Consider the following 26,480-nt stretch of genomic DNA (forward strand, 5'->3'; position numbering starts at 1 on the left):
CCTTGAGCTTCCTTCGTCTTCTCCAAGCTGTGTGTGTCTCTCTGCAACCCTAATTCCAATAGCTGGGGACTTGGTAGATTTGCCAAATGATGCGAAAGCTTTACCTTGCAAGTGGGTTTACAAGAAGAAATTTATCTCAGGTGATCCAAATCCAAAGTACAAGGCTAGACTTGAAGCCAAAGGGTTCAAACAGCAAAAGGGAGTCGATTTTGATGAAATCTTCTCGCCTGTGGTCAAGATGAAAACGCTTAGAACCGTACTTGGTCTTGTAGTGATTGAGGACATGAAGCTTGTCTAAATGGATGTGAAGACAACATTTCTTCACATGGATCTTGATGAGCATGTTTACATGCAACAACCTGAAGGATTTGTTCAGGAGAACTCATCTTGTGAGGAGCTAGTATGTAAGCTCAAAAAGGCACCTTTATGGCTTAAAGCAGGCTTCAAGGCAATGGTATCATAAATTTGATGCATGTATGAGGTGTCAAGGGTATAAAAGGAGCGAAGAGGATCACTGCTTGTACACAAGAAAGCCAGATGATGGCTCGATAATCATTCTAGTTTTGTATGTTGATGACATGCTTATAGCTGGGAAATCCATTGCGGAAATTGCCAACTTGAAGAAAACACTTGTCAATAATTTTGCAATGAAACATTTGGGGAATGCTACACACTTTCTTGGCATGCGAATCAAAAGAGATCGCAGACGTCGTATTCTTGAGTTATCTCAGAAAACATACATTGAGAAAGTTTTGCAGTGTTTCAATATGTAGGGGGAAAGCATTGAGTACCCCAATGCAAGCATTCTTGAAACTCAGCAAAGAAGATGCACCCAAATCTGATACTGAGTGAGCTGAAATGGCTCGGCAGTGGGCAGTCTCATGTATGCTATGGTAGCCACAAGGCCAGACATTGCTTTTGTAGTGGGAGTGGTGAGCCGATATATGGCAAATCCTGGCAGCAAGCATTGGGAAGCAGTGGAGCACATTCTTAGGTACCTCAAAGGCACGATTCGTAGGTATTTACACTTCGAGAACAATGATGCATCCATCGTGGGTTATGCGGATGTAGACTATGCGGGTTGTGTCGACAATAGGAGATCGACATCTGGCTATGTCTTCATATTTGCTGGAGCAGCAGTATCTTGGAGGTCATGTCTTCAAGATTGTACGTTGTCTTCCACTACGGAAGCAAAGTACATTGCATTTTCGGATGCAAGTAAAGAGGATGTATGGTTATCTTGCTTGGTCAGAAATCTTGGCATTGATGAGACTCTAATGATAGTTAGAGTGCTCTCACAGTGGCAAGGAATCGCGTGTTTCACTCCAAATCAAAACACATTGAAGTCATGTATCATCTCGTGAAAGATTTCTTGGCCAAAAAGCTCATTGATTTGGTCAAGGTACACACTAACGACAACCCAGCAGATGCTTTGACGAAAGGCTTAGCTTTGGAGCGTTTACACATTGCAGTGAGTTGATGGGTATAAGTTGAAGCCACTAGATTGCTTCACGGTTGTACATACCAGGTCACTTGGGCTGTGTTGGCCTTCAAGTGAGAGTTTGTTGGGATTCAGGCCAACTGGCCGGACATCCCACTTACTACTAACCCATCTACTAACTTAACCAATATACACTTATTCTTTAATACAAAAGAATAAGCAGCTGTGCTAACGTTGCTGTGCACTCCACCCAAAGCAGGTCTCTCTCTCTCTCTCTCTCTCTCTCTCTCTCTCTCTCTCTCTCGCACTCGCACACGCTTCCCGCGGCACCTTTGGATTCAACATTGAAGAAATTTTGTCTTTTTTGCCAAACATAGGCATCTTCTTCTCCCCACTCCCCCCACTATTCCCTGGCATGAATCATCTTTTAAGGGCATCCTTACTCTTGAAGGGAATGCCTAGTTTGTTCCAACTCTCTCTTTGTTGTGCACACCACATTGATCGAGGAGATGGGCACTTGCCGGCTTGGTTCTTGATTTTGTTGTGTTCTTGAGGAACCTCTAGGGCAACAATGAAATTCCATAATACAAATTCTAGTTATCATTTGGAAAAAAACAAATGGTGTAACTTGGCGTTCCTGCTTGGCACATATGTGTGTGTGTGTGTGTGTGTGTGTGAGAGAGAGAGAGAGAGAGAGAGAGAGAGAGAGAGAGAGAGAGAGAATGTTGTCTTCAAAGGGGGTTGCTACAACTACCCTCTTGTATGTTGCCGATATGCTCAAAGGCCTCCCTCACCCTTTTACACTTGTGCTCACCCTTTTACACTTGTGCTCACCCTTCGCTACCAACAAACACACCTAGCTTGCTGCCTTCCTCGTCAAATAATTACAAAGAGATATTTCGTTTTGCCACTTTGCACGCTTCTTTGCAATGCCGACCGAAAACAAGCTCTGATATAGTAAAATTGAAACTTCATGTTGCTCTACACCTTAATGCTCTAACCCTCCCATTTATGCTACGTTTCATCTTCATGCACCCACATTTCCTTGCATAGACTGTGTCTCCCATTCCACAACAAGAGTCCACTGTTTCAAAAGAAACAATGTTGCTTTGTTCAACAAAAGGTGACCAAAAAATTTCCTTCGATAAGAAGTTTTGTAGCAGGAGACCAAATCATGACAATATAGTGCATGTGTCAACGTCACTATTTCAATGCAATGAGAACAGGGCTTGCTAACCAAGAAACCATTATTGCCTGCGAATGGCTTCTTGTTTCTTCTTCTTCTTCTTTACAGAGAAGCGACTGTTATCCATCTCGTTCAAGCCCTTGCAAGTCGGTGTTGTTTCTTGCATCCACCTTTCATCAAATTTTGTTGTTTTTAGGTTGCAGATTGCAGAATAATCCAAACAGGAGTTGCAGAGGTGACTTTTTTGTCAATAAATTTTTTTGTTAGGATTTGGTCCCAGTAGCATTTCTAATAAGAAACCATCACACTTAAACCCTTTTGGACCGAGAGATGCAGGATTGAGATAAATAACAAGCTGCTTCCGCTATCGTTTAGGCAATTTCAAGAGAGAGGGCTCAGAGCCGGCTCAAAGCGAGCAGAGCTGGAGAAGGTGAGGCTGGAAATTTCATCGCGAGGAAAGGAAGGCGAATGTAGAGAAAGCTCTCGCAACACCTCGCCTGCGTCAATGCCATGGCCTCCGGTAGGCTGTTGCTCATCGCGATTTGTTGAGCTTTTTTTTTTTTGGGGGGGGGGGGGGGGGGGGGGGATTTTTTTCCACGTGGACTAAATGAGAAGCAGGGGGGCTTGTGATTTATCGCAAATCAGAGATGCAAAATCTCAGAATATGATCCCTTGTCCGCTCTAAAACAACCCTTAACTTGTCTTTCCTTGAGTAGCCACTTGCATTGGGATAGCAGCTTGGTGTAGTGCATATGTTGAGATGTTTCTTTCATGCTCTTGTCAAGTCTAGCCCTCTAATTCATTCCTTCTTGTCGAGCTAAGTCCCCATTAGATAGAGCTCCAACTTCCGAGTCTTGAAGCAGTGGTATGATCACTTCCCCAAATAAGGGGTTGGAGTTGATCCCTTCGTGCAAAGTCTCTTCCCATTCCCAAAATATGTAAAAAAGATCTCCATCTTTTTCTTTCCAAGGCGGGAGGTGTGGTGTGTGGGTCCTTGGCCGGCACGTGTAAGCCAAGATGATGGTAGTCGGTTGTACCTTCATGATAGTCAATATAAGGATCAACAGCCTTACTCTTGAAGGGCACCCTTAGTTTGGTCCAACTCTCTCTTAGTTGTGCAGACGGCACAATATATATCACAACATATATCTATACTATATATTAAGGAGATTGGTTTTCCAGTGCCACGTGTTGCAATTTCCTTTATCCGGCTACAATGAGGACAGTGCGCACGAGAGAGAGAGAGAGAGAGAGAGAGAGAGAGAGAGAGAGAGGCGGCTGCTGACGGCCGCTGGCCACACTAGTTTATTGTGGTATGCACAACTAAGAAGAGAGTCGGACCAAACTTACACACACGCTTCATTTTTTGTTGAATTACAATTCAAAGTTAAAAATTGTGTGCTATTTTTTGTTGAATTACAATTCAAATTTTTTGGCTGAATTGTAGGTTGTTCGGGTGTGCTTTCGTGCCATAGAACTGGGATTGCAGTGGCACTAACAGTAGCGACTGCTGTGTTGATCATTCTTACCCTCTGCTGGATTGTCAAGGCAAAATTATTTAAGAAACCGGAAGACGTTATCACATCCAAGCATCCATTTCCCTACCCGGATCTTGACAATCTCACAGAGCGTCCAATTGAGATGTCATACTCCTCCCTCGTATCTGCAACAGACAACTTCATCAATACTTTGGGTGAAGGGGGCTTTGGCGTCGTATACAAGGGATCGCTGACAGCTGCCGTGCACATTGCTGTCAAAGTTGTGGCGGTGGCCTCAGAGCACAGAAAGAAACATTTTATAAACGAGGTGACTACAATAGGAAGGATTCATCATGTACATGTTGTGAGGTTGCTCGGCTTCTGCATGGAAGCACAGCATAGGATTCTGGTCTATGAATATGTGAACAATGGCTCTCTTGATAACTGGCTGTTCAAGCATGAAAATCATCCATTGATGTTCTTGCAATGGCAACAAAGGTACGACATTGCCTTGGGCATTGCAAAGGGACTAGGCTACTTGCATGAGGAATGCAGGCATCGGATTGTACATTGTGGCATTAAACCGCAAAACATACTTTTGGATGACCATTTATGTCCCAAGATTGCAGACTTCGGGCTCGCCAAGCTGATGGCCAAAGACGAGTCTCCAGCAGCAACCTTAGCCAGAGGCAGGCCGGGCTACATGGCACCGGAGTTTTGGATGGCAGGCGAGGGCCAGATAAGTACAAAGTTTGATGTGTACAGCTATGGTATGGTGTTACTGGAGCTGATCAGTGGGCACCAAAATTTTAAGAATGGTTCCTGTTTTCCAGAAGAGGCTTTTGAAGCAGCGATCAATGGTGATATACAGTCTATTATTGATGTTAAACTGGGTATCACCATGCCAGCTGACGATAAGCTTCCGCTTTCAAACATCATGGAGGAGTGGCAGCAGGTTCGGAGAGCTTTATTTGTGGCCCTGTGGTGCATTCAAGACCATCCCATGAATAGGCCTCACATGAGCGAGGTAGTGCTGTAGCTCGAGGGCAAAATCGCAATCAATGAAAATCCTCCCCGACCAGCAGTTGCCTCCATCCTACTCAGTCTCTCTCGTCCACAATCGTGTGATAGCAATCACCGAGGCCTTGCCATTACTCCAATGAGTGGCCGGTGAGATGACTGAGCTTCTAGCTGCGCAGTGCTGGTTAAGAGCCTTATTTTGCAAGGGTCTTTTTGATGCCAGGAGAAGCGTTCATAATTAATAGGAAGCATTTGTAGAGTACTCAACTTTGTATCATATTCTAAGCGGCATTAGGATAAGCAAAACCTTCCAGTTATGATGAGCAATAAAGCAAAGGAAGAGCCCTAATGCCAAATCTCAGAAGTTGTATCGATTCTAGGCTCCCATTCTTCACCATCTCTTTGTGTGTGAACTCTAGTCATGGCTTTGAAGCGACCCTCGCCTGATAAACGCTTAGAGTTGGGTCCCCCTATGCACCAAAAGCACTAATGAGGTCCACAACATGCCAAAGAATTTAGGAATATCCAGGGTTGCGCAACCTCCTAGCTTAAAAGCAGTAGAGCTACAAATCAACATTTTCCCTTGTCTTTAGGAAATTTCTAGCGGATGAAATCTTGTGCACATGACCTAGATGGAAAAAAACAATGTCTTGTTAACCTCCCGACATAGGATATGCAGCAGGTTGATTGCGAAATGTTGAAAAATAGCCGCTCTCCAAAAACACTGCACAGTGTCTTTGAGAAATAATAAACTTCTTAAACATAGAAAGTAAATTGAACGCGGTGGCATAGCTCCCAATATACATTGTTGTGATTGCGTTTTGTAGAGATTACATGTGTGCAATGTTTGAGAATTCGTCCTTACTTGTCTCCCACTTTCTAGGTTAGCCAACCTTTGATTTTGCTTCATATATACTTAGGTAAATACTTTTCATTCTCTTTTCTAACAATTATTAAAAAAACATTTTCCCTTAATGTCACTTTACACTAGTTCTATATCTGGAAACTCAAGTAGCATGAGACACTAAAGTGTCTTGTTTTTTCAACGTCTTGTCATAACTATTTGGTGAAGTTAAAAATGAGATTTATAGGTCATATCTATGCCTGAGATCAATTATGAAGTGAATAATAAAGCCGAATTTTTAATTTTTCAAAATAATTCTGTGGTAAGATTATCGCGATAAGTTTTAAGATGGAAAAAATTAAGGTTTATAATATGATTAACGTGAACAAGAAGTGATTACTGGTGATTGAAAGACTTCATGCTTTGCCACAAGAGAGTGGTGATGAGAGTTACATAGACGATTCCGGCACAAAGTTGACGTAGAGCACATACACGATGAAAAGAGAAGAGAATATAGTGAGAAAGATGGTCCTTCCTCTTCTTCTCATAAATGTGAAAGAGATTCTTATATAGATGATGATGTAGAGCTTGCATCACCTCCTATAATACGTACATAGTCTTTCAATGTATTCTATGCAACCGCCAACATAAAAAATTGAGCACTAAAGCTGGGGTGCTTCCCAACGCAAAACTAGGCACCCCCTTTTGGCCTGAATAGCTCCCATCTTTTTGGGGCTTGTGCTGCTAAAAGCATGGCCTTGCTTTTGGACGTCAATTGTGGCCAAAACCATCTAAGTTTCTTGGAGTAACTGGGTCAGTAAAGTGGTATCTAAGTAACTAATGAGCCATGAGTGAACTAGACTACACCGTGATACCCCAATATAATCACAATACTTACCATCTCGACGTATTTACGGCGTTGCTTTTTATATCGAACATGTTTTTTAAGAGATTGACAATCTCTTGTAGCCTTCATGCACTACTCGGATCGACTCCGTCCCACGGTATGGAGATTACGTTCATGGTTCTCACTATCTCTACAATAAGATAGTTAGGCTTGGCAAGCAAAGGGCCCAACATCTTGGCGTTGTTGCCGGGGACAAGATAATCTAAACTAGAGAAAACTTAGAGTTCTAGTAACGTTGTTCAAAGACTTCCTCTAGGTTTACCTAGAGTAAAAACCAATCATTTAGTAACCGCACTGTTGAGGTGTGTCTACTTCAGATGTGTAGAGGTGTCTTGGGAGTAGTCATGCTCTCCGAGGAACTTTTATGTAGGTTGTCTTTGAGTGCTTCACACATTAGATTATGTCAAAGTCCAAAGGTTGATGCTCATTTTATTATGAAAGCAAGAAAAAAATAGTGGTAGTAGACACTTTCCACTCCCATCGGCTGATTTGACTAGGAGTAGGATAAGTAGATATCAAGGTGGGTTTCCAACCTATCTCACTACATGAGGTGTCATCAGTGAGTTATCTAAGAAAATTTCAAAGATTTCAAGTCCTAATCCCAACAGGTAAGCCAAAACAAGCCAAAAATTCAGCATTTTAGATCACAGCTGGTCTTAGGAAAGCTATGGGAAAGCTTTGTTGAGCAAAAACCAACTTTAGGAGAGGCTTTCAAAGTTTTACCAAAACATAGATTATTATCTCCTCGGTGGTGTATGCTTATGAATAAAAATTTTTCTCGCCAAAAACTTTGAAATACTTTGTATGAAACATGAATGATGTCAAAAGATTAGAACAGTGTATATGCAGTCTAGTAGATAATAATCACAATTATTATCTTTGGCATAAGGAAGTAACTTCAGCTCTACCAACACCCTATTAAGTAAAGAACAATAGTTTTTGCAAGGATTATAAGGACTTGGAATTCATTTGAGTGTGAATTTTCATATAGACAACATGTCTAGAGTCTACCTTGACAACCAAAAATCAATAGGTGAGTGATTCAAACTGAATCCAAATTTGACAAGACCTTTAGACATGCTTTAGAACTCTTTGTATTGCAATTCTGTGTCATAGAGAAGTAGAAAGAATTGTGATTGTGGTCAAGAAGATAATAATCACAATTATTATCCTCTACCTTGAAAGTGTAAACTTTTCATCCATTGACCATACTTGAGCCTAGAAGATAGTGTAAGGGAACAATCCATTTGGACCTATATGTTGCCAATTAGACCTGGATTTCATTGAACTTCAGAAATAGACAAAAAACTTGGATTATAGAATTGAAAACTAAACCAAACTTCACGAAACTTGGCAGATGTCTTGTTTAAGGGATAAACATCCATTACAGGTTCCAAAAGTGGGACTAATCCTTGATTATGATCTTAGAGATAATAATCACGATTATTATTTCTTACCATAGAAATTCCTCTCCTTGGAATTTTTTCAAATGGGATTTAATCTTTGATAGTAGTAGAGTGTCTATGTCAAGTTTCAAGTGATTTGGATTGGTATTGACTAAGATTGACAGTCGTGTGGTCTCTATTTCTACAAATCACTTAAGAAAAGGGAAATTTGTGCCAAAACTTGTCAAATTTGTTGAAAATTGAACTAGAGAATATTGAGCATACACTTAACCAGGGAGAACCAACATCTCCTACTAGCCAGAAAAGGAAATTTTCACATTTTTTAGTCATCAACATTAATAGACTCATCATACAGGTAATGTCAAAAAATTGGAGTCAATTGGACATTGTTTGCTACTTGACGTTGAGTTTTCTACAATTGAAGGTTGCAGATTGATATGGTTGGCTGTTTTGATAGGATTAAGGAAATAGTTTTCATCAAGAGTTCCTGTATATCCATGTGATCCTCGGACTAACTTATACACTTTTGGTTCCTAAGGGAGATGGGAAAGAGATTGGAAAATTACCATACTGAATTGACTGCATCTGAAATGTATTGGTATTCGTATGGGAAGCCAGGTATACATATTGAATCAGAAGTTCAAGTTTTTATGTACCTAAGGTCAGGCCGTTTTGTTGTGAATCAAGGATATAACAAAAAACCTGAGAGTAGAGAATCCACATAATAAAGTGCAAACCAAGGGATACCTTTAGAAACCATAACGAAATAACTGCCAGGCACTTACTCCAACTCAATTTTCAAAATATCTTCCACCCATGAATCAAAGACTGTAACCTCACTCAAGTTACAAAACATTTTGACCTTTTATAAGAATAACAAGCACGAGGATCAAATTTATCTAGATCCTAAAGAGGAATATGTTATGAGGGTAGATGACCATTACTGTCGAATTTGAAGAGCAGGTTAGAGTGAACAAGCAAGATACCTTATGCATGGAACAAAACGGAGTGTAAAAAATCTTGACATTGTAGACCGATGGGGATTGGAGGTTCATTTTGATTCTAAACATGATTGTGAAGGAAGGATCGTCAGTGTTAGAGTTAGAAGGATATGATCTAATAGATACTAAACCTCTAAAGCGCATATCTATCGACAACCTAAGGCTTGGAGTCTATTTTTGGGAGGACAACAATGTGACATACTTGATGTGGACTTATCATGCCAAACTAGGATAACTGCCATCCTTGAAAATCATGTACATTTTAAAGGTTAGGGAGAAGGGTTTGGTAGAACTTCGTGTCCACCTCTTTAGGGATTGTTTTAACAATAATTTTGTTATGATCACTTAGGAAAAGAGTGTATTTTATTTGTCCAAAATTCACACATAAGGAGTTTTAAAAATAGTCCAAGAATGCACGCGCTCCGGGGGTTCTTATTTAGTGCCTCCCTATATAACGTGTGTTCCTAGGGTATTAAAATAACCCCTCTTTTAACATGTTTGAATGATTTAAATGATCACCTATTTGATGATTTGTTTCTGAAATTAAATATAAAAATCCCTTATTTTAATGTAACTCCATTAAATTGCCTCATTTTTTTGTATTTTCAAACCTCTCCTTTCAAACTCATGTTATACATTAACATGAATACATAGTGCACCCCCTGAGTGCACGCGATATAAACAACTTATACATAGTAACTTACTTGGGCTTTCAGTCCCGCTTGGAAAGATTCCAATTTTCAAATCTATTATCTACAAGGAGAAAAACAAATTTGAAACACTACTACTGCACACAGATTTCCTCCCCAATCACTACACATTGACCCAGTGTTTTAAAACGTTGAGGGCTAGTAGGTCTTGGTATACATTTGTCTATTGAAAAGATCCTTGGAGTCAGGGATTTCATTAACGTAATCACGATCGGGTGATTACGCCAATAACTCTAGTATTTACACAAAAAAATCACGTGATCATGTTAATTCTTAATGTGACTTTGATTTTGACGTGCAAAAACCTATAGAGCCGGTTAGCCATCCGGGGTTTCTGTTTTTTCCTGTGGGACCCGCCGTGCTTTTTCATTTTCTCGGCGGGTACGTCGGGTATATGCAGTAGCCCGGCCGGCCCGCCGGGAGATGAAAAAGCTCGGTGGGAGTAATTATATATAGTAAATAGTGTGCTAACCCCGGTCTTTTATCTAGGAAAATCCTTGGGGAGTGTATCCGAGTGCCGGGTATAGTCATCTCCTTGTGAATTGACCTAAGGTTATAGAGTCACAAGTAACTTTTTTGGCAGAACGTGATTCTTAATTCGGTAACCACTTCTAAAATTTTTTAATTCGTTTACCGACATAAAGGTACGAAACCAAAACAACTGAAAACTTGGAGAATCATGCTCATTGCGAAGAAGCCATTGGTCCAAATGAGGGTTGTAATTGGTTTTAGAAGATGAGGATATGTAAATGACGAGTCGATAGTCAAGGGTCGGATGTCCTCTACTAGTGTACCGGGCATATAAAGATCCTTGAAGTCTTGCATTTGAGTTGATCTACAATTGTCACTCCACAATATAAGAGCTATAATCCTTGATTGGGTTAAAATAGCTTTTATATATTGAATTAGTTGCATGGGTGGGCTACAATCCTTCACTGTGTACAAGTAGTCCTCAATTGAGTGATTATATTGAAAATTTATTTGCGTTAGTTCATGCATTGCTTTATTCAGAGAGTGCATTATGTATTTCGATAGATTATTAGTGCATGAAATAACCAATCATATATTTTATTGCTTTCGTTTGTTTTTTTGTAACAAATGAAATTAGATGTGTCTTATTGTTTGCAAATCAAAGTGGACATATAAATAATCATTATAATAATAATTGCATAGAGAGATTCATATCATTGTTATAGTTATTATGCCATGCATAGGCTACATTGCAATGTGTATGGTTGCTCACAATATAGGTGATCGATATGTGGATTGACTAGCGTGCATTGAAAATCTCATATTGTGCATCATGGTTACTTTCATATTGAATGGTTTTTAGATTATAATATATATTGAAAATAATAAAAATGTTTCAAAAACTGAACATCTTGTTCTTTTGTCTTCAGTTTTAATTTAAAAGCAATGGAGCAAAATGTGGGCACAAGTGGTACGAAGAAGCCAAAGAATAAAAAAGCTCCTGGCAAAGAGTGGGATTATGCTCACAACATATGCGTCCGATATATGGAGTGGAAATGTAAATTTTGTCACACAACAAAATCAAGCGGTGCACCATGTATTAGGGATCATTTTCTGGGTAGCGCTAAAAACTGTTGTAAGAAATGTGAACATCCTCAAGCACCTGCAGTTGCAAAGCGTTTGAGAGCAGAGCTTGCCAAAAAGGGTGGCAAGAGACAACAGATATATAGCTTCTTGCCTTCGAGTCAAGAGTTCCCAGAGACAAATATTAACTCCGTAGATCCTGTAGTGACGCTAACTAACCTTGGAGAACAACCCGCACAAGGAGAGGAAATTCCAGGCAGCGTTCCTTTTAAACGTCACAATGAAGGTAGACTTTGTCAAATGCGTCAAAAATTATTACTTCAAAGAAATATTCTTTACTGGAAGTGCTTTGGTCATGATAGACATCAATAATTGGAAGGCTGCTTATAAGAAAACCGGTGATTTTGGTCCAGGATTTTCATCTCCTTCTTATCACACGATAAGAAATGTTTTCTTGGACAAATGTTACATCGAAGTCACAGAGCGTGTTGGCAAAATAATACTTGGGAATATTTCGCTTTCAGGATGTACGATTGTGACTGATGGCTGGTCAAATGTTCAGAGAAGACCACTGATCAATATAATGCTGGTTTGTCCAAGGGGAGAGATGTTTATAAAGGAGATTGATAGTTCTGGTGCAATTAAAAGTGGCAAATACATTTTTGAGGTCTTGATTAATGTAATTAAATAAATTGGTGCTGAACATGTCGTTTAAGTAGTCATGGACAATGCAAAGAATTGTAAAAACATGAGTAAATTAATAGAGAATGATTTCCACACATTTTTGCCAATGGTTGTAATACGCACAGCTTGAAATTGGTGCTGAAAGATTGGTACACTAGCGAAGAAACCACATGGTTCGCCAAAATAATTGATATAGCACGTCAAGTTGTGAAATTTATCTTGAAACAACAAAGAGTGCTCGATTTGTATAGGATGCGCATGTCAGAGATGCTGAAACTTTCTGCTGAAACTCGGTTCTGTACACACTTTTATACCTTGGAATCACTTCTCCGTAATAATGCGCTGTGATTGACACATTCAATTGCGCAACCTTTGATGAATGGCAGCTTGAGCAGAAAGAAAAAGTGAAAGATAAAATTACATGTCTACATGGCAATGTAACGAAGGTTGCTTGGTGGAGGAGTGTAATGGATGCATACCATGTAATGATGTCCGTTATGTTAGCGATTTTCAATCTTGATCAAAGGGCGCCAAACTTGGGCAAAGTGTGGATGACATGGTGGTCGGTCCAACAGAGTCTTGAAAATCCTAAAGAGCTAAAAGAGTCTGTAGTAGAGGAGTGGTGATTACCATTCTTTGGCAAACAACAAAATTTATTTGGCTAAGTATTTTCATGCAAGGTGGAAGAGCGCTCATAGTTCACTCCATAGCATGGCTTACATGCTCGATCCAGAGTATTGGAATTTAGATATGACGTCCAATACAGAGGCGATAGGAGATTTCTATCACGTGGTCAACACGTTCTACTCCAACGTTCAGGACTGAATTGATTACATTAAAGAAATGAGTGCATTTAAATTAAAAGAAGGTCCTTTTGCGAATGATTTTGTACAGGTAATGACAAAAGAGCAACCTGCATGGAAGTGGTGGAGAGCATTACTCTACCTTACGTCCCCTTGCAATGAAAGTACTCGCACAATGTGCAACAAACTCAAGTTCAAAGAGAAACTGGAGTATGTACAAGTATGTTCACATCACTATTCGCAATAGACTATTAGCAGACATAGCAAAAAAATTAGTTTATATGTATTGCAACAAAAAGATATTGAATCACATTGAAAGTGCTGGCTACGAGGAGGAAATGCCAACTTGGTTGTATGATTGTCAAAAGGAAGATGTAGAAGAGTTCAATGTTGGTGTATCTCAATGCAGTATAGACAAAATAGAAGAGAATTTGACAATAGATATGGAGACTGAATTACAAGGAGAAACACAACACTCAAACTTAGAACCAGATAACAACTCACTTGATTCAATATAGCTTGAGAGTAGAACGAGTAAATGTCAAAAACCATTGTAAAAGACCTTGTATTCAAATGTGTTTTGAGTAATTACAATGCTTCATATTCGCGATAATACATAGTTTGTCGATCTCAATTGTGCTTCCCTGAAGGAGCCTCTTACTCAGCAAACAGATTTCTAACTGTGCTAGGGTATCTGGGTGTGCTTGCTTGAATTTATATTTGTTTGCCATGCCAAACATAATATATATTCCTTGTGGAATATCTTGTCAACAGATTGCACATCGACTACTATTTTGCATCAAACTAATAAGACAAACTAAATGATAATAATAACCACATGTCAATGTATAATATCCACTCCATCCATCAAAATTCTTGTAGCAAACTAGACATTGGCAACATGAGGATGCATCTGAAGTAGACGAGGGGACCAACTCCGGATGCAAGACAAGGTGGCTGATGTGCGTCCCTTGTACATGTGTTGGATTCACTCGCTGTGTCAGATTTTGAACGTCCGAACTTAAGCGGTGAATGCTTTTGTCCATCCGGACTTGTGAGGGTTGCAGTGTCTGGGTGGCTATAGAAAGCCATGTTATTTTCGCATCTTCTTTGCCAACTGTGTTGTGTAAATATCCTTCTCTCCTTTTAACTATAGGTTGGCGCCTTCCACTATCAATGCCAGCTCATCTCGGGTGAAAGTGACACAACTCTCCATAAATCATGAGTGGCAACAGTTGTCTCCTTTGACGAGAAGTCTACTGCTCGTTGTTGCACAAAGTGAACATATAGCATATTTTTGCAAAATATAGCGCACAATCTGCATTGTGTAGGGGATGGCCATAAACCTCCAAATAAATCCTCTCAGGTTATCTTTGATTGCATCACGGTTGCACGTCAAAACCTTCCACCTTCCTTTCTTGATCTCTGCGTTCTCACATGGCCATATTGTCTTGATCATGTCCTTTGTCACTTCTTTATTGATCTCTTTCCATTGCATATGGTTTGGATTTTCCCACTTTGAGAGTCGACGAGCAGTACGCATTGCTTGTTGTGCCGACATGCCGTGTGCCAGAGACTTCATGCATTGAAATGCATTAACATCTTCTTGTTGTTGATCATCAGACAGTGATTGGGTGCCAATATCTTGTTCTTCATCAATCATTTTCTCTTAGAGCTACAGTCAAAAGATAGACAAATATTCAATATCATTGAAAAATATATATTCTCACTCATTTGGACACTGCATGGAATCGACTAAATCAAACCACAACAAATACGACTAATTGAACCACAAGGAAAATTTAAAATACTGACAGTTAAATGACAAATTTGAGATGACTAAAGAAAATTGACTCAATTATGTGAACCACTTCACACCAGATTATACACTTCAATAAAAAAAAGAATACCTTGGACAAGACATATGTATATCATAGAAATGTTTAAATCGGATAAAATGATGGTGCAAGTTCAACAAGTGTATGTTGGACAGGGTTAGGGTCTGTCTTTAAATATTCTTTGAAAAATATCAACACGTCAGAAGCATTCCTTATTTGGTCCCGCTCTTTTAACTTCATCCAACAATCTACTTATATTTCGAATAGCCCTCATAAGATCTTCGTCCGGGTGGTGAAAAACTTCTTCTGGAAAATAAACTTTTCTGGATGCACTCCAAAAATCTGCTAGCATGTCGAATAGGTAGCCCAATGCATAAATGTCACTCGCTTTTGTGTATGCATATGTGCATCGTGGATCGTATAGTTCAGGAGCAATCCATGGTCGCTTAGCCATCTCGGCATTCCCTGCTCTCTGTGCATTCAAAACTGCTTCGTCCGACTGTGCGCTTGGATGCAGATAATTATTTGCTGCATGCTTAGATGGTTTTAAGCATCATACCCCAATCAATAATGTTGAGGTGGGATTTATTGGTGCGAGTAAGGTCCAACATTATGTTGAATGGGTGCAGGTCACTGTGCACTATAACGGCCAAGTGGACAGCAACAATACCATCGATTAAGGCATGAAAAATTACTGGCATCTGCTCGATCACTGCTTTGCTCCGCACCGTGTCTATCTTGCTTACAGAAAGATTTGCTACAGGCAATGACCTCCAGCCATATTGTAGCCTATGCATGTGTCGTTTGAACAATCCGTGAGCAAACGGTAAGCGACACATCATGTCGTCCACAGTAACCCCATTGTAGTATGGGAATATCATGATCCAAGGAGATTTTGTAGTAAACCCAATGCACCTTACAATGGAGGGGTGAAGCGTTTGCATTCCTTGATTTGTCTGAAAGCTGTCAAATTTTGCCTCACTGCCTTCCTTGTAACATTTTTCCACATATGTAATGTGGTCTGGAAAAAATGAGATGCCTTTGATGGTGTACAATGTGCACACACTGAAGGAGCCTACTCCAATCCTCATAACTTCTACCAAGGCTTCATGAGGCATGCCGATAAGATGAGAACACTTTGCATTCAAAGCAGTGTGCATGATTGTGCTGGTGCCGCTGGCATCGGATCGACCTCCCAAAGCTGCTTGCGCATCTTGGGCCATCTTCAATCTCTTGGGTAAGGCTGCTTGGTCCTGCGCTTTCAGACGCTTCATCTTTACCTTCCGTTCTTCCCACAATTTATCCCAGAGCTCTAATTTTGACATGCCGCAGGTAGGTGGGATATCTTCCTTTAAGTCTATGCAACATACTTTCATATTGCCCAACACTGTCCTGACCTTGTAGTGGGGGTCAAATTCTCGTATCCCAGCTGAAAGAAACAACTCGTATTGGCCTTCAAGTCGCAACATGCACTCTGTGTTCTCTCATATAGCGCTAGTGATGTCTTTGATGTAGACATCGCTTTCACTAATCTGCTGTATGCGATCAGCTGCACATGATGAGATTGCCAAAATACATTCTTTACGAATGGCACGCATAATACATTTCTTTTGATGTGGCGTCATATTTGCACTGGACAATTAAAATACAGCATATCAAATACAAATTCATGTTTGCGAATGACACTAACACTCTCACACTATCTTAGGTAAACTCTTAACCACCACTTGAAGACTTTAACAAATGTGCAAGAAAATATTAATACAAATTGAAAATAATCTTCACTTAAAATTTTGTAATTTGTTACATGTGTAAAAAGCAGTTCAAACAAGTGGTTTATAAGAACTTAATTCAGATCAAACAATACATGTTAAGAGTCTGACACATTTCAACATATATTGAATTTTTAACTTATATTTTTCTCCGTGCGCGCATACTAATTCAAACAAAGCACAAATCGACTAGCAAACAAATTGGACTAGCAAATTGTGTTCACACACTTTTTTACATAGAATTTATGTAAATGTAGCAATCAAAAAGCGATGATATTGATGATTTTTAAAAAGATACAAAAGAATATTTAACATGTAAATTGTGTGCATTTAGATTTTTTACAGAGAATTTATGTAAATGAAGCATTAAAAATAGCGATAATGCTTGAGAGTCCTTTAAAAAGATTAAAAAAGAATATTAAACATGCAATTTGTGTGCAAATACTTTTTTACATGCAATTTATATAAATGGAACATTTAAAATAGCGATGATTGATGAATAAAGTATTCTTTTGAATATGATTAGCTAGTATATAATTTCACATGGACAGTTAAAAACAACAAAATCAAACAATTCATACATTTTGTATATGAAATACTCTTCACAGCCGCGTTACCGACCAAGTATTTCATATACTTAATACTTAAAAAATTAATTGCACATGCACATACAAATTATATGACGTTCGTACCATGAATTCCTATTTGATATGTTGTTTTTTTACATTTATGCAAAAACAGATGCTTAATACTTAAAAAATTAATTGCACATGCACATACAAATTATATGACGTTCGTACCATGAATTCCTATTTGATATGTTGTTTTTTTACATTTATGCAAAAACAGATGCTTCTAACAAACGACACTCTATTAGCCGCGTTACCGATCCAGTGCCGCCTGAATCTAAGAAAAAACAATGGCCTGCATACAAACATCATATAGTTGCGCTACCGGCCGATCCCCATATGTTTTTTGGGAAAGGGGAAGGGAAGTTGACTTACCATAAGGATACTAGATTCACCGCGTTACTGACGTAGTACCTAGACAGTAAGCCAATACTTACCACAAGCAAACCATCTTCCCCTCGTCATCGAGGTGATGTCCCTGTGATAAGCATTGTTCCATAGAACAGCTTACACACACACACACACACACACACTCCCATTGTGTGGTACGGTACCTTATTACTGCCGCGCACTACGACAAAAGGCATGCTACCACACAACGCATACACACACACAACACATACCCGGATCGTGTGGTTAGGTACTCTGCTGCTGCCGCACACTACGACGCAGAGCACGCTCCCACACGACCCCCTCTCAACGTACCTGCAAAGGTGGTTGCAAGCTCTCTCTCTCTCTCTCTCTCTCTCTCTCTCTCTCTCTGTGAAGATGAAAGCAAGACGAAAATACACCCAGCATGCCCGATCGGGCCCGCGTATTGTTGGAATTAGGGTTGCAGAGAAACACACACAGCTTGGAGAAGACGAAGGAAGCTCAAGGCACACAATAGAGAGTGTGTTACTTAGTGTGCAATGGAAAGATAGATAGCCCTAGAGTGATGGGCGTATATACAATGCACGGGGGAAAAAACCTCCTAAAGAGGGAAAAAATGCCCCGGCGGTCCTAGTGTGTTCACACACATCACTACCACATGTATATGGTAACAAATCCCCCCTGGAGTGATGCGGTGAACGAGAGCTGGCACATGAGTAAAGGGAAGTGCCATGCCCTGAGGACAGGATCAGTCCACAAAGGGGAGTAAGCCCAAAGCTTTGCGGAAAGCTTCAAGCTTCTCACGAGACAATGCCTTTGTGAAAAGATCTGCAAGGTTGTCCTGTGTTGGCACATAAGCCAAGCTGATCTCTCCTGCTGAGAGCCTCTCCCTGACATAGTGGTAATGCACCTCAATGTGCTTTGTGCGAGCATGAAAAACTGGGTTCCTCGCAACTGCCAATGCGCTCTGACTGTCAGTGTAGATAGTGTTGGCAGTGTCCTGTCCAACACCCAAGTCAGCCATAAGGCGTCTGAGCCATACACACTCAACCGTAGCTGTGAAGACTGCCCTGTACTCAGCCTCACAACTCGAAGTGGCCACATTAGGTTGCTTCTTGCTCAACCATGATATACATGAACTGCCAAGCATGAAACAAAAACCACTTGTGGACACTCGCGTGTCAAAACAACCAGCCCAATCTGAGTCCGAAAAAGCATGTAAGTCTGGCGGCAATGATCCCCCCTTGGGATAAAACAAGCCAAGATGTAAAGTGCCACTAAGGTAGCGGAAAATCCTCTTGACAGCCTGCCAATGCTTAGACCCTGGGCTATGCATAAATCTGCTGACCTGCGAGACTGCAAACTGAATATCTGGCCTCGTGTTCCATACATAAATGAGGCAGCCAACAGCAGTTTGGTAAAGAGTGACATCAGCAGGATCGCCAGCATCATGTAGACTCAACTTCAAACCTGTTTCCATGGGAGTGGCAATAGGTTTGCAATCCTCAAGTCCAAACTTACATAGCAATGTCTCTATGTAACTTTTCAGACACAAGGCAATACCACCATCACACTGCTTAAACTGTATACCCAAGTAATGATGCAACAGCCCCAAATCTTTCATCTTGAAAGTAGCATTCAAATCAGCCTTAAATTCAGCAATATGTCTCTCATTTGGTTCAGTGATCAGCAAGTCATCAACATAAAGAACCACAATGAGAAATACATCATCCTCACGCTTTACATACAATGTGCTTTCTGTTGGACTGTTACGAAAGCCTCGTTTAACCAAATGAGTGTCAGCTTTCTCATACCAAGCACGAGGAGATTGCTTCAACCCATACAAAGCCTTCTTACATTTTCACACTTTGTCCTCTTGTCCTTTTATGACAAAACCGCGAGGCTGCGTTACATAAACTTCCTCAAATATGTCACCATTCAAGAAAGCAGTAACAATGTCTGATTGATGTACATCCCAACCAAAATGAGCTGCCAATGCACATAGAAAACGCACAGTAGTCATACGACAAGTGGGAGCAAAAGTCTCTTCATAATCTATGCCTTTTTGTTGTGCATAACCCTTTGCAACAAGTCGAGCCTTATGGCGATCGATCTCACCATCCGGCTTGCGTTTCAACTTGTAAACCCACTTCGTACCAATGGCCTTTTTGCCAGGAGGCAAATCACATAAAGTCCATGTGTCATTCTCTATAAGGGCATCATATTCTGATTTCATGGCAGCAATCCAATTTTCTGAATTCTGTGCTTCATCAAAAGACAGAGGCTCCTCAACATCATGTAAACTAGACATAGCCAAAGCATAACAATCTGATGCATAAGATGCATGGCGAGAGCCTGAACGAGTACGACTAGATAAAGGTGCATCCAATTTACTGTCACGCAAAGTGTGCACCAGCCATTTTGGCATACCTCTAGCCTGCTCATTTTCAGCCCTTTCCTCATCAAGTACATCATGTACATTTGCATCAGTAATAGGCTGTTCTAAAACATTTTCAGAAACCCCCATAGGCTGTACATTTGCCTCATTGGAACTTACATTCGTATTTCCACCACTGAAAAGAGGCAACAAAGTGTCATAAATGTCATGTGAGCTTACATTACTGTCTCTAGTACATGACAGCAAGGGTTGAACAGAATCTTCCACAAACACTACATCCCGTGAAACCAAAATACGTTTTGTTTGCGGATGATACAACCTGTAACCTTTGCTTTCAGCACTATAACCAACAAAAATACATTTGACAGCCTTATCATCCAATTTTCTGCGCTGCACTTGTGGCACCAAAGCATATGCCAAACAGCCAAAAACACGCATGTGCTCAATAGAAGGTTTTCTATCATGCCATGCTTCATATGGAGTAATAGACTGCAAAGCTTTCGTAGGACACCTGTTAAGTACATAAGTGGCACACATGATGGCCTCAAGCCAAAAAGAATGCGGCAAAGCTTGACTTTTGACCATACATCGTGCCATTTCCGTTAGTGACCTGTTTTTCCTCTCAGCAACACCATTTTGCTGAGGTGTATAAGGCACTGTACATTGGTGTTTTATCCCACGACTAGCCAGAAATGCATTAAATTCATGAGACATATACTCCCCCCCTCGATCGGAACGGAGGGTGCCCATAGTACATTTGGAGACATTTTCAGCCATAGCCAAAAATTGTTTGAAGCACATAAAAACTTCGGACTTTGCTTTAAGCGGAAATACCCATGCATGCCTGGAGTAATCATCAATGAAAGTCACGAAGTACAGGTAATTGCCCAAGGACGGAGTTTGCATGGGCCCACAAACATCACTATGCACAAGCTGCAACTTGCATGTGGCCCTAACTGAACCATCCTTTGGAAACTTAGAACGCTGCATTTTACCCAGAATACAGCCTTCACAAACATGTTTGATAGGTGCTTCAAGAGGCGGCAAAGAAGCAACCATATCAGATTTCTGCAAACGCAGCAAACTGGCAAAATTCAGATGACCAAAACGTGCATGCCAAAGTTTTGCATCTGAAATAGCCGTTAAATCTGCAACAGCATTTGCAAAATTTTGTCCACACTTGTCATACAAAGTGAGCTTATACAGCCCACGGCACAAAAGCCCAGATGCAACAATTTCATCACCAAAACTGAGATCGTGAACTGTACATCTGTCATCCACAAATTTGACTACAAGTCCAAGTCTAGCAAGTGCGGATACAGACAATAGATTCTTCTTGATCCCAGGTACATAAAGTGCATCAACAAGTGTGAAGGAACTGCCATTAGCAGCAGTGAGCACAATCTTTCCAACTCCCTGAACTGGATAAGAGGCGTTGTTGGCACAAGTGACTGAATTCCCATGAGGGACAGACTCGAGAGAGGTAAACAATTCACGATGTGAGGTAATGTGCTTTGTAGCACCACTGTCGAAATACCACACATGTGAATCTGCAGCAACTGACAAGCATGCATCATGGACAGCAGGATTGTAAGTGCACTCTGCGCTAAAAGCCCATTCTGCATCAACATCAGCATCACAATCTCCTTTCACAGAAGACTCAACAATGGCTGCATTTGTAGTGGAACCAGCATTTGCAGTGGAACCACCCTCTTTCTTCTTAGCCTCTTTGGCCTTCAACTTAGGACACGACTTGATCAAGTGATCATTGGCTTTACAATAATGGCAACGCATCTTCTTTTTGCCCTTATCACCAGAATTGCCAGACAAAGTGCTGCCAGCAGAAGCATTAGGAACAGAATTTTTGCCACTCGCAGCAGAACCATAAGAAGTGGCTGCATTACTGTTACCACCCTTTCTTTGAGAAGCAATAAAAGCCTGTTCAACTGCACGCTGCCTAGTCCTGTTTTTTCTAGAAAGTGACTCTTGCAACAGCAATGTGCATAATGCATCAAACTTGACAACTTCAGGATTTCCTTGGGTCATCAGTCTCCAAGTACTAGCAAAAGTCTGGTAGGAATCTGGTAAGGCATCAAGAACAGTCTGCACAAGGGAACTGTCAGAAATGACTTCACCTGCAGAAATGAGTTGCTCATTGATATCCTTGACACTAGCAAGGAAAGTGTCCATATCATCATCCTCATGCATAATCTTCGACTCTAGCTCTTTACGCAGCAAAGCAATTTTAGCCTCATTGCGGCTTGCATAAAGATCTGCTAGAATATCCCAAGCCTGTTTTGCAGATTTTGCTGAACGGATGTGAGGAATAATGGTGCGCTTCACAGACAACGCAATCAATGCATGAGCCTGCGCATCCGTAACATCCCAACGAGCTTGTTCTGCTGTAGGCAAAACAACTCTAACAGCTGCAATCCTTGCAGCAAGACCTGCAACATCCTCAATATCGCTTACATCTTCAGAACCAGGACGTACATCAATGCCCTGCACAATGTTCCAGACACCTTTTGACACAAGAACGTGTTGCATCATATAAGCCCACATAGGGTAGTTGTCCCCATCCAACCTGTCCTCAGCAGCAAACATCTTGAACACATCTGTGTTGTTGTTGTCAGCCATGGTAAATGCTGCACCTGATGTGAAAACTGCCCGAAAATAGGAGAAATGGAGCGGGAACAACTTGTGCTATATAGCACAAACCGTAGAAGACTATAAGGCACCTGTTATGCAGAAAACGGCACTGACAGAAAATCTGCACAAAATGACGAAATAACCTGTGCAGTACTGCCCGTAGTGGAAACGGAGGCCGAAATGAGCCCAAATCAAAATTCTGAGCAGACCGAGCTCTTCGAGCTCACCCAAAATATTTGTCGACCTGCGAACGCTTGCCAAAGCTCACTGAAATCGGAGAAAGTGAGCAGGCGTGTGCTGGAGCAGCTGGCGACTAAGCCCGGGAGGACGTGACCTGCTCTGATACCAATTGTTGGAATTAGGGTTGCAGAGAAACACACACAGCTTGGAGAAGACGAAGGAAGCTCAAGGCACACAATAGAGAGTGTGTTACTTAGTGTGCAATGGAAAGATAGATAGCCCTAGAGTGATGGGCGTATATACAATGCACGGGGGAAAAAACCTCCTAAAGAGGGAAAACATGCCCCGGCGGTCCTAGTGTGTTCACACACATCACTACCACATGTATATGGTAACACGTATAAATAATGCTGCAAGCCCGTCGGGCTTTGTAGTATTCTTGGCGAGCCCGTAGGGAAAATGATGAACCCCGATGGGCCCGTCGGGGATATTGAAAATCCCGAAGGGAATTTAGTGGGTTTGCAGGTCACCATTAATCGGGATCTGTGTGATTATGTTTAGTGTAATCATGTAAATGTGTCAATAAGACCTTGTGATCACACAAAATTTGATGTAATGACGTAAATCTTAAATCCCTGCTTGGAGTCGATGCTTTGGTGACCCGGAGCCCAAAAGAGCGGCATCGGAGGAGACACACTTAGTGAGGCTTGGGGGTTAAAGAGGTGGAGTTTGGAGTTGAAGAGAGGGATGTCAAAGTTTGCAAAGCTATTTGGGATAAGCAGAGCAGTGGAACAACTTGGACTAGCAGAGGAGTGGAACAACTTGGACTATTTTTCAGCTTGGTTTGTGCCGCCAGCCTTGGAGAGAAGGCTTTCTAAAAGTTCCAGATCTTGCAACTTCATCATGGCCCCCCCTTGCTCCAGTAGTATAGACAAATTGAACAGATATAACTACACTCATTGGAATTTGATCATGCTACTATGGTTCTCAAGGAAAGGCTTATGGGATGTTGATAATGGCTCGGAGCTCCGTCCCACGAGGGATCCCCACAACAGGTACATCCGCCTTCAAGATGAACAATATATCGTGTGTCAATTGGGATGCAGATAATGTGAAGGCAATGTTGACAATTGCGGAATCTCTTACAAAGGACCTTTTCCATCTATTCAAACTTTAACAACTACCCAAGATATGTGATTCAAGCTCGTTGGAATGTTTGATTGGGATTCTATGATGCGAGAAATCACCCTTCTTGGACAGTTATTTGCCATCGATTTCCCACGTAAACATTCCATGGAATCATTTCTTATGAAGGCTAAAGTTGTTCATGATCAACTATCGACTATGAAAAGTGCAATGAAAACTACTCAATTAGTTGCTTTGGTCTCAGAAAGTTTCCTAAGGAGTATCAACAAACAGTTTCTAGGACACTTTGGATACAAGTCACAAAGGAAAAGCTGAAATTTGATGATATAGCTCTTTTCTCATAGAGGAGGAAGTGGAGTTGATAACTCAAGGAAAAATTCAGGTTTCATGGGTAAGCCTTTGCTAATTTGGTAAAGCATGGTCATTTTGGCCAAGGATTAAAGGTCCAAAGGCAAAGACACGGATTCTACAAAGGACAAAGGTAAAAGCAAGCATCAATAAGAAAGCAATGATAGTGACTTAGGGAAGGATAGCAAAGCAATTCCTGGTGTAATGGAGTCTACACTCGCAAGGGCTCTTGCCTTCTAGTCACATGGAGATCTAAAATGCTATGGATGAGTGCACCATATTGATTGTTCTTGGTTGGATGGTGGACAGGATGTGTTCCACACTTTATTATCTACTAGTAGTATATTTTGCACGTGAGGTGTTCATAGTTCACGAATGGGGATTCTTGGAGTAGTGTGATCTACAATTAAAAGTCTCTACAAATGCAATCGATGCTCTACGGGAATTGTTGGGGTGTCCATGGTAGCTTCTTCATCGACTTGGTCTCACTGTTGATGTCCACTATGAGCTGCAAATATGGTGTTAAAGTTTTGGAATCTCAAGTGAATTTTCCAATGTGATCCCATTTTTTGTTTTGGCTTTTAGGTACTTATTTTACTTATTTGTCCAAGTTTGGGTAGGGAAATTTAATGAGGTTTCTATATAAGCAACCCCTTTCCTCCATTGTATACACGTTCAATTATTCATTGCCAAGGTTGATTGGTTTAGAATTCTCTCTCTCTCTCTCTCTCTCTCCCCCCCCCTTGGTCTCTATGCTTTTGCATCATCGATTTTGACATGTTATATATTCAGCTCTCAGAACTTGTCTGAAGTTGGCTAAATGATCATACGGATCTCTTGACCCGCTATATTTATTGACCTGTTTCTTGAAATATACTGCTTTGACTCTACGATGATGTTCTACACCCGCTCTCCTAAATGGTGTTTCTCCCCTTAGGCCATCAAACCAATAGCTTGGTAGGTGTGACTTGTGTGGGCCTCTACTTGTCCTAGTGTCGCTTGATTTTCCCCTATTAAAGGTGGTTTCCACACCTCTACCCTACATTCCATCATTGAGGTGACTGCCTCGGACCATACTTCCCTACTGATCAACCATGCTACCAAATGCTCTCTCGGTTGGCCCCCAAGTTCTGTTCTGTTTCAAGTATTGTTTCCATAATGACTTCTTGAATTGAGTATGTTTGATATTTTGTTTGTTCAATCTCCTTGCAATTAGAAAAACACGGATGAAATTACAGCTAGTAGATGGTCATATTGAGAAAATGATGGAGTTATTGGAAAATATGATAGTCACCAATCCAGGAGTTGGATTAAAACCTCAGCAAAAACTAAAGTGCCCTAGTGGATACATAAAAACACTCCAATTGGGATGTGTAGAGCTTTTGAGTGTGATAGCTTACAAAGACAAGACTGCATATTAAATCGAGAGATAGACAATGTGTTAGCGGGTACGCCGCGATGGACGATGGAGCACAGCGAGAACACATACCAGCAAACTATCAATCCGAGGACGTAGCTGACCCGACTAGGGCATGGAGGAAATCTTGAGGTTGTCAACCCTGAGCTAGACAGTCACTAATCCTACCACAACACTCTACAGTCACTAATCCTACTACAACACTACCATAAAGCAAAGAAACAGATGACGCATCCTATAAAACACTACAATATTGAAACAGTCTCAAATCATATCGGAATGACTTGAAATCGGAGGGCAAGACTCACAAGGACATATCCTATATAGCCAAACACCTAAACCCTGAAAACCATAACTGTAAGACCTCTAATCGCTATCGCGATAGACTCAAAACAATAATTTCCAAAGTGTCCGGAACTGATCTACAAAGACATCAACACGAAGAGCTTCTCGCCCTGATTCTAACGACTACTTGATCATTCAGAACGGATGTCGCTTGAGGTTACGACCAAGTATAGCTCGTAGCAGGCGCGCTCGCGATGTGGTCCTCGGCTTGCATTGCTTGCATCGACGCGGAGAGCTCCTCGATGCTAACATGCTCCTACTCTCATATCTGCAATGTGATTAGTGTGCACGACGGTGTGTGTGCGTGAAGCTCACTACCCTGTGCTGCAGAACCCACGACTGTATATTAATT

At 40.9% G+C, this 26,480-nt stretch overlaps 1 pseudogene; it reads left to right on the plus strand.

The window, feature by feature from the left end:
* The first annotated feature begins 298 nt into the window (after window positions 1–298).
* Window positions 299–5,279, plus strand: LOC147452896 (G-type lectin S-receptor-like serine/threonine-protein kinase SD2-5; annotated as a pseudogene).
* Window positions 5,280–26,480: the final 21,201 nt, after the last annotated feature.

This window comes from Adiantum capillus-veneris, chromosome 8 (genome assembly GCF_014529385.1).
Source record: "Adiantum capillus-veneris isolate H3 chromosome 8, ASM1452938v2, whole genome shotgun sequence".
In the NCBI taxonomy this organism is placed as follows: Eukaryota; Viridiplantae; Streptophyta; class Polypodiopsida; order Polypodiales; family Pteridaceae; genus Adiantum; species Adiantum capillus-veneris.